Genomic DNA, 10,184 nt, shown 5'->3' with positions numbered 1-10,184 from the left:
ATTGGTGGTTATGCATGATTAGTTGCATCTACGTTTATTTATAAATTCAATTACGTGTATGTATATATATAATGGTGCTGTGGAGGCACAGGTAAGTGCCAGGTAAGCGTTACTTCATATATGCATTCAATGGTGATTAGAGATGTTTAGAGAGCTCATAACCTGCACCTCCGGTGTTAGTGCTCCCGCCCAGAGTAGGGCACAGTCCTTCACGTGTTGTTCGCCTCCCGCACCACATGCTCAGCTTGGATCCAAGTTAGGTGCACAGTCTTGTCGTACAGACCACTATAGGTGGTTCCGACTTGTAGGTGACCCGCGATTATTCGCACAGCCTTCACGTGATCGTAGCACTAGAGCATTTATATGTATTACACCCAGGCTTGTCGTACAGACCACTATAGGTGGTTCCGACTCATGGGCAGGTTTAGTTGTTGAGATTGAGATTTGAGCTCTAGATTCGGCCGTACAGGTCACTTTAGGTGACTCCGGCTGCCAGTGATAAGTTATTGACACGGTTTATACCTGAGCACTTGCATATTATTTTGAGGCTTTGAGCATGACGGCATACCTTGGAGCATGATGGCATACCCTTGAGCATATTTGGCATATTTATACCTACGTATATATGTTTATTTTCTGGAAAGTATACAGGTTTTACAGCGAGGAGTTAGAATGTATTTTATGAAATGGTTTTCAAAGAATTTGTTTTTGCCCACTCACGCTTTTGTTTTGCGCCCCTCCAGGTTCTAGTAGCTTAGCGGGTTCGGTGGTTTTCCCAGAGGACGTCCCGGCATTTCTGACAGACACTCACCGATGTAGGGTCACCTTCGGGTGCACTATTGTTGTATCTTTTCTTTGGACTGCTGTAGTCTTTAGGCTCTGAATTCAGCGACTCACCTACGCTAGCACTTATCTTATCACTTTATGTTTGCTAGTTTTTAAATTATTCGTACTTTTATATTATTTCCTTTAGCTTCCGCACTGTGCACATGGCTACGTCACTTCCACGTGACGGCCAGCATGTCCTGGCCTCGGTCGGGGTGTGTCACTCTGAAAATATGAATAAATTGCCGACAAGACTTAATTGAGTTGGTAATGATCGTTTTCTTTGCTAAATTAATGTATAGTTTTGAATTCAGCTGTTCGCAATGCTTCTTACTAGACGTAAAACCAAAAAATGTCCACTTTATGTCTTCAAAGAAGTTTGTGGTATGTTCTTGCCCTCAAATTGGATAGCCTTTGCTTCTCTTAAACTTTAATTAAAAAAAATATGAATAATGTGATTCGAGAATATTGATATGCATGTAGATTTTTTTTTTTTCCCCCTTAAGAAATGAAGCAACTTGGAAGGATATAAATTCATACAAAATGGACAAAGAGCGGTGTGAAAACGAGAATAATAATCCAATGCAATTTTCTGATCACAAAAAGAAAGACCAAAGCGTAATTTTGTATAGTTTTTAAGTTTACATCAAAATGTTCATAAGGGGAGAAATATGGTGACTCATAACATTTGATGATTTTCAAGTATCCCTTGATTTGACATTAAAAACGGATCCCAGGGAACCATTTGTTTGGAATTGGATCCTCTCCTGATCACAAGCTCAGGTTCCTGCTGACCAGCCCACGTGAGCTGTTAAAGTTCAGGATCCTACTGACCAGATCACGTGAGCCGTTGGATTTTGATTCAACGGCTATAATTATTATAACTTTATGAAGAACCTCTTGTTTGTAACCGTTAGATCAAAATCGAACAGCTTACGTGTGATGGTCAACAAAATCCTGAGCACGAGGATACAATTCCCATTTGTTTTAGGTTGGATTAATTTGCGTTTGTTTATTTGATTTACATCTACTACTACTTCTATCAAATTTGTAACTAATATCATTCATAGAAAATCCATTTTAATTTACGACATTCAAAATTTCATAACCATCCACGGTCAGCTACAATTTATACGTTTTATTAGAGGAAGTTTCGTGTCAAATTACGACGTTTCAGGTGATTAGTCTAAAGCACAATTGGCCCACGTCTCACATTGAATCTCGTGGCCGGTTGGATCGCGCATTGGAACAAAATAACTAAGAAATGATGAACCCTATAAAATCTGGGATAAGTTAAATTTGGGCAAGCCAAGACCACAAAAGTGGCTTGTGGTTCACGTCTTTGAATAGAAATTAGCAGTCTCTTTCACATCTTGATCATGCAACTGGTGTCCCACAAAATTCTAATTAAAAATTAGCTAACCAAATTTTTTGATCAAATTTAGTCTTTTAATTAAGCTTTTGCTATGCACTTATCAAAGGTTGATGTGCATATTAATTTGAGAGTTCGGGACTTATTTTACTGTGACTTCAGCATTGCAATGATGAATGATGATGAATCTCTCGCCTCTTTGACTTAATTCTCCATTACAAGTTACAACCAATTATTTTAATATCTTACTTAATTACAAGCCGACGCTTCATAACTTGGCAACTTTAGTCTCTTATTGAAAGATCCTATTGAAGGTGACAGATTAATAAATCAAGGAAAACAGAGAATCTATGAGCTTTGTTTCTTGGTGTTATTTTTTTACACGTTTATGTTTTCTAGATAGTATTTGACTATTTGTCATGGCTTATTTGTTCTGGTGAATAATTGCTAGTGACAGATCGAAAATAAAATATGATTGCAACGAGTGAGGTTTCAGACACGATTAGGTGACTTGTTTGGCCAAACCAAAGTCTAATATTGAACATAATTTCTTTGATTAACTAATTGATTATATAGCAAGTGGTCATTTATCACAGTGTTAAAGATGAGTGTTGCCCTTACAACTATGGTGTGTGTTTGAACCCATCGGCTCTCTAATTAAATATCTACTCTAACAAATCTATAGTTTGACCAATAAAAATAAAAAAACTAGTTGATTCTATAAGGACAATGTTAAAGCATCTCCAAAGAAGATATCAAAATGTCCACATAAGCTATAAAAGTAAATAAAAGACTACATTAATATTCTCCAACCGAAATACCAAATCCTACGTGAAACGCTGAAAATGAAGGCAAGAAGCCAAAAAGACTAAAGCCTGAATTTTGGAAAACCAAAGAAAGAACAGAGAGAAGAAGAGCAGAAAGCCAGATGTAAGAAAGACTCCTCATTCTTCAGCTTCTCTTCGCAGTACATCGCATTGCTCTCGGAGCTTGTGTTTGATTGTATCAGTGTCGAGTTCGAATTGGGTATGAGGGACTTGCGGGAGAGAAGCCTTTCTTGGTGAGGTTACATTTGATTTTAACAGCGTCGGGTTCGAATTGGGTGTGAGGGACTTGCGGGAGGGAAGCTTGCAGAGCTTCCATGGCTGAAGGTGTGAAGTGAAGAAATCCAGGGGTTTTGAAAGATGCCAAAATGGGTAACAAAATAATAGTTTAATAAAATAAAAGAAAAAAAATAGTGTAATAAAATAATATTTAATTTGACATACCGGGTGGAGAGCAAAATTTTAAAAATGTCAAAATGCCATATAGGCCATCAAATTCAAATTTTATGTTTAAAATTTAACATCTTCTTTAGAGCAGTTCCACCGTGGTGTTTAGCCCGGTGGACTGGGGATGGAACAGGGCCAATTAGGCCGGGGGATAAGAGCCAGCGTTGCCGGCCCGAGATCTCGAAGGTAACCTGACGCAAAACTGACGTCGCCCAGATGTCAACCACTTTCTTTATTTTTTTCTGTTACGCGCGTGGACTTCAAGCGCGCGTTGGCTATTTGTCATGGCTTATTTGTTCTAGTGAATAATTGCTAGTGACAGATCGAAAATAAAATATGATTGCAAAGAGTGAGGTTTTGGACACGATTAGGTGACTTGTTTGGCCAAATGAAAGTCTAATATTAAGCATAATTTCTTTGATTAACTAATTGAATATATAGCAAGTGGTCATTTACTACAGTGGTGAAGACGAATGTTGCTCTTACAATTATGGTATGCATTCGAATCCCATCGGCTCTCTAATTTAACATCTACTTTAACAAATCTATAGTTTGACAAAAAAAAAAAAAAAAAAAACTAGTTGATTCTATAAGGACAATGTTAGGCTCTTTGGGAAGGAGATATTTTCATGCCCATTAAGCAAATGGTGGATTAGTGATGGGCTATGGGCCAAAGTGGCTGGGTATAGGCTTCCCATGCCCATTCAGCACAAAACATTGCTGGCCAATAAATTATCCATGCCCACTATTTACCGAGGAATTAGTTTTTGAATATCGATGTACTCAACTCAAGCGTTTGAAATTTCTCCAAGAGAAAGATATGGAAGGCGAGGGGGTGAAGTCTTAAACTTCACCTTATATCGGAGAAATTTTTAAGTTTCGATTAAAATCGACAATTTTTTTAATATTTCTAACATAACAGTTAAATATCAAACAAAACTATTATATTTCATCTAAACCAATGTTTGACATTCTCTATATTATCATTTTAATTTTTCATCATTTCCATTGAAAGCACCTGCATCGATATATCCATTATATTTTCACAAATGTGCATATAGGTATTTCCACCAATAATAGAGTTGTCAACAATCAAAAGTGGTGAAGAAATATCTTTTCAAGATTTCTCCAATTTAAAAGATATTTCGATAAAGATAATGTTAAGCAGATCAAATTGTTAAACCAAATTTACAAACTAACTGATATGTCACCAATAGAGAATAAATAAGTTGATCAACACTTAAGTAATAATTCAATCATCAACGATCAAATCATTTGATATACAAAACCAATCCTAAGCATTAACCTTTCAGCCATATCAACAATTTCGGTAAAATATTTTGATATTAGAGTCCTATATCTAACTAATTTAAAAGATTTTAGAGATATTTCGATGAAAATTTCAGTGAATTTTATTATCATAATGGAGTAAATTTAAATGGAAAGGCAACAAACAGATCGTCCGCTTTTGTTAAAAATTCCAGTACCAGCAACCAGACTTCAACAAATATACAAGCAAACTCCAATGACGAAACCAACAGCAGAATTAACACCAATTCAAAATGCGTTTTTAAACGCAGCTTAAACCAGATAACAAATTCAATTTCTTGTAACGATAGAAACAGTTAAATTAGACTTCAGGCAAATTCACTTGTGAAGCAGAAGAGTAAAATACAACTCTAGCAAAGGCAATTTCCTACTAATTTGCAAGAGCAAAATCCTGGCAGTTGCTTCGCAAAGGTGTCCTTATAAATTTCAGACGGTAAATTATGAAGATCCACAGGACCCGAAAGGGTTACATCGATCCAACGGTACTTGACAATGAAACGGGAGTGGACACGACACGAAAAGGAAAGAAACCATTTAACACTAAAGTTTTTTTTTTTCAGAGGACTGCATTGCTTTTGTATTCTCATGAAACGGAGTGATAAGAGACTAGCCTAGTATCTTGAACTTCTCTGTTAAAACCTACTTACATCTCTCAGCACACCAAAATTGTCAGGGCGAGACCGTTACTCTGCAATACACATGCTTAGAAGCCAAAGAAGCCAAGCTCGCTGGCTCTCTCTTTCTCAAATGTCTCGAAGTACTGATAGATGATTGTCACGGCAAGTAAGATTCCAGTTCCAGAACCAATTGCGCCCATGAAATCGGCCAACACTGTGAGTGCACCGATGCACATGCCTCCAAAAGCAGCAGCCGTGGGAATGTAGCGGTTCAACTCCTTCTGCAAGTTTGACTCACGGTGACCAGGCATCACCATTTGTTGCTCCTGCAAATTACCAAGGGATATGGTTAGCATGACGCTTAGCCGTGTATATAATAGGCAATGCTTATGTTATCAAAAGGCCGGATTTAAGAATTGTTCAAATACATATTTATAGTTTAAATAGTGCATTAGGTACGAACATAAATTGAAGAGTAGGTTGGGTCTGATCCACCCACTTCAGTTGTCAAACAAGTGGGAAGAATGTACATAAAGGGTAGATTGGATCTGACCTACCCACACTAACCCCTCATCTGCAACAAAAGATTAACAATTTTGTTTGAATCATTCAAATTAATACCTTGAGCTGCTTAGCGACATCTTTGGCAGAGGATCCAGAAACTTCAATCCATGTTTTGGAGAAAAGTGCACAAGCTGACAACATAAACACGAGATAGAAGAGTGCATGGAAGGGATTGGCTGCCATATCAGCTAAGCTGCAAAATGTAACCACAGCATATCAATTGATGCGGGGATCAGCAGAAATAGAGAGGAAGCACACAATTATCAGGTATACCAACAAAATTCAAGCTTTATCAGGCATAAAACATAATATCTTCAAGAGGAAAATATTTGAAATTACCTTGATGGTGCAGTGATATAATATGCTAGACCACCAACAGGAACGAATTGACCTCCTGAATATTCAGACTCCTTCCATTTGCCCAAAAGATTCACAAGGAAATTTCCGCTGTACCTCCTGTAAAGCAACTGTACACAAAAAAAAAAAAAAATAATGGTTACGAAAATACGGTAGAAGAAACAGTCCCAACTTGCCCATACCACCATAAAAGCTCCATTACCTGAGAGATAAAGTAAAGGTTGGACACAAGTGCAGACTGCAAAATGATGGGCATGTTGGAATGTGTAGAACAGCTTGATAGGATAAGAACCCTGCTGTCCACGAGCATTCTTTGATCTCACTGGCAGAACCACACGGAACCCTTGGAAATAAATTACTATAAGGAAGATCAACACTGTGGCAAGCAGATTTGTCACGTTGGGAAGATTCTGTCGGTAGAAGGCCTCCCGGAGAGCTCGAACCTTATCTGTCCGAGTTATCAGAAGATGGAACAGGGCAATAACAGCACCTTCAAATTCAGCTCCCCTCCCACTGTTGATAGTGGTGGGACTAAATGCCTTCCAGATAATGTTTTCACTGAAAAAGAATAGTATAACATTTCAAGTACTCTAAATTTGGAATAGGATCTTAGAAAATTTCCTTATAATAACGAACACATTACTCATAAACTGTCGAGTTCTTGTGCTAAAGAACCCACTGCCAGCCACATTAAGGGACAAGCAAGGATTAAAAAAAAAAAAAACTCACCAGATATTGGTGGCAATGAAAAGTGAAATTCCAGAGCCTAGACCATATCCCTTCTGAAGAAGTTCATCCAAACATATCACAATGATACCGGCAAAGCAGAGCTGAATTATAATTAGAATGGCATTTCCAACTCCAAGTTGGCCAACACTACCATACATGCCGGAGAGGACATACGCAACTGCCTCTCCAATAGCTATCAGGATACCCAATAACTTCTGTGCTCCATTTCTGTAGAGAAAAACATAAATCGGCACATGCAATAAATAAAACAAGATGTGCATGCAAGATACAAATATAAGGGAACACTAAACATTCAAAACAAACTTAATAGCAGATTTGAAACCTCAACAACAGAAATTTCCAGTAAAATTAAGTCAACTAGAAACAGGTGATTACAATTGATAGGCAAAATTTATGCCACTTTACAAAGCACTTGCTTGGCATAGTTTCCAAAATGTTCTTAATTACCATTTTATAAAGGTAGTAGAGAACAAAGGCATTACTTTTCTGAACCAAAAAACAGCAAACATATTCTAAAAGGGATGTGCTATCCACACACCCTTTTTACTTCTCACACAACCCTTTTTCAATTCATCCAATCTGACGGTCAAAAATTAAAAAGGTGTGTGAGAAATAAAAAGGAGTGAGTGGATATCACAACCCATTCTAAAAATACCAATGTAATGGCTTGATCTTTTCAGCCAGTATTTTGAAAACTACTTCTGAAATTGTATCATCAAGGACTGAAGACCTTTTTTCATTCCAAACGGTATGCAAACAACAACATAAAATATACCAATACAAAATTCAAAGGCCTCAAATATACTTACAAAAGAGCACGATCTTCGCGTACATTGTTGTCAACCTCAATAATCTTAGACCCAGCAAGGAGTTGCATCACCAGCCCAGATGTGACAATTGGGGTGATCCCAAGCTCCATGACAGTCCCACGGTTGGAAGCGAGGATAACACGCATCCAATAGAAGGGATCTGCCCCCGTGGTGGAGTGTATGCCATAGAGAGGGAGCTGGCTGCACACCAAGAAAATGAACAGCGAGATAACGGTGTATATCACCTTCTCTCTAAAGGGTACTTTCCGGTCAGCGCTCTGAACTTCGGGCAGAAATGACAGAAACGGTCTGACCAAATGAAGAACTCGAAATCCTCCTCCCATCTTGCTTCGTCTAATCTAACAACCTAATCCAAAAATTACAAATTTATAACCCATCTAACATCAAGTCAACATCTTTCGAATCGAAAACACTATCTTGGTACAAAAATTTGACATTTTTGACAAGGGGCATTCGGATCCAGCTTAATCTTACGAAATTAAGAAACCGAAGCACATTCATACGCACGCATAGCATCTAGATTCACACAGTTATACAATTCCGATCCATCACAGAGCACATTCATACATAGGCATGCATAAACACATACATACATGTATGAATCGAGAAATGTATGCATTCATACATACATATATACATAAATGGATCATAGAGATGAAATCGGGGACAATCATAACAGATCTGAGAATTCCGAAACCAAATCAAAGAGAAAGAGAGATCGATTCGAGGTTGAGAAACTGACCTCGCAAACCCAATTTGGGGATCTCCAAACCCTAGAAATGGTTTTCTCCGACGGGGAAAAGATCGATCCGAGGAGAGAGATTCAGATCCGGATTACGAGCTGAAAAATGAGAAATGGGCTTGAAGTGCTTCGGCGTTGTAAATAAAGGGCGTACAGTGAGCGTGGGACTCGGAGGCCACGAGATCAAAGCGAATCGGTGTTTGACACGTGTACGGATAAATGACGTGGAATAGGACACAATGCGTGTCAATTTTAGTTGCCTCCTTTTTTTGGTTTAAATTTTAACTTTACTCCAATTTTGAAATTAGAGTGGATTGGCGACATTTTCAATTTTGCAAGCTTGGTCATTTTTGTGATTTTTTTCTATTTTTATTTTGTATTTTGGATGTTTCAGATTTCATTTCTTTATATATAGAGTATTTTAATTTTGCAAGCTTGGTCATTTTTGTGATTTTTTTCTATTTTTATTTTGTATTTTGGATGTTTCAGATTTCATTTCTTTATATATAGAGTATTTTAATTAAGTGTTTAACATTTAAGCCATTTATTATTACGATCTAGTGGTATTACTCTTCATTTGTAAATTGATGTCTTAGGTTTGATTTTCGTCAAAAGTATTGAACAACATTATTACTAGCCCGTTGTGAGGTTAAGCTTACCACTCTCCCTCTTAGTGTAGATAATATCGTTTATTATTATTAAAAAAAAAATTTCAAGAACTAACATCCAAAGTTGAAAATTTAGATTTGAAGTTTATGGGAAATTTTGGATACTCAAGTCTCAATTTAGGGTTAGAATCACGATGTTGATGCATTTTTGTTCATTTGTCTTTGTAATAATGCAAGGACATAACAAGGTTACTTGTAAAGTTGCATTCTAGACAACTGATTTGTTGTTGGAATAATGGATAATTGGATGAGATGTTGTTGTTATATAGTTTGTGTGATTTTATTTGTAGTTTTAATTTGATATGGGTTTTTTTTTTTCGTCAAATTGTTTGATTTTTTATTTTTAATTTTGTTCATGTTGTTGGATTTTTTTTTTTTTTTGAAATTTTGTTGCGGGATTATTGGAATTTATGCATGTTTGATATATGAATAATTATGATCTTTGGTTATTAAACTGGTAATAAATAGTTAGTTTTATGCGGTCGGAGAAACAATTTGATAATTTAATTTTTGTTTTGATTTTAACAATATTGATAATTAATTAGGTTGATTTTTGAACAATGGGTCTAGCAAAATATATGATGCGTTTTGAAAACAATTTTTACATGACATGCATATTTAAACTTACAATGCTTAATGAAATTGTAATCCTGTTGTTTAACCAAGGGAACTTACGAATTCACATGTTAATATTTGGTAATTTTTAAAGTATGTATTGTTTCTTAGTAAGTGTAAACAGTTTTTATGGATAACCTGTTAATTTTAGTAGGTCGGGATTGCAAGTTTAAATTCTTAAATCCTTTAAAATAATTTGGGTGTTTCAAGGTCCACTATATGCATCATATTATATTTGTACAAA

General features: G+C 36.5%; 1 pseudogene; it reads right to left on the bottom strand.

The window, feature by feature from the left end:
* Positions 1-5,049: 5,049 nt before the first annotated feature.
* Positions 5,050-8,814, bottom strand: LOC103926870 (annotated as a pseudogene).
* Between the last annotated feature and the right edge of the window lie 1,370 nt (positions 8,815-10,184).

Source organism: the organism of the source record quoted next, unplaced genomic scaffold (genome assembly GCF_019419815.1).
Source record: "Pyrus x bretschneideri cultivar Hongxiangsu unplaced genomic scaffold, Pyrus_bretschneideri_v1 Contig23, whole genome shotgun sequence".
Lineage (NCBI taxonomy): Eukaryota > Viridiplantae > Streptophyta > Magnoliopsida > Rosales > Rosaceae > Pyrus > Pyrus x bretschneideri.
This window is presented reverse-complemented; position numbering and strand designations above follow the sequence as displayed.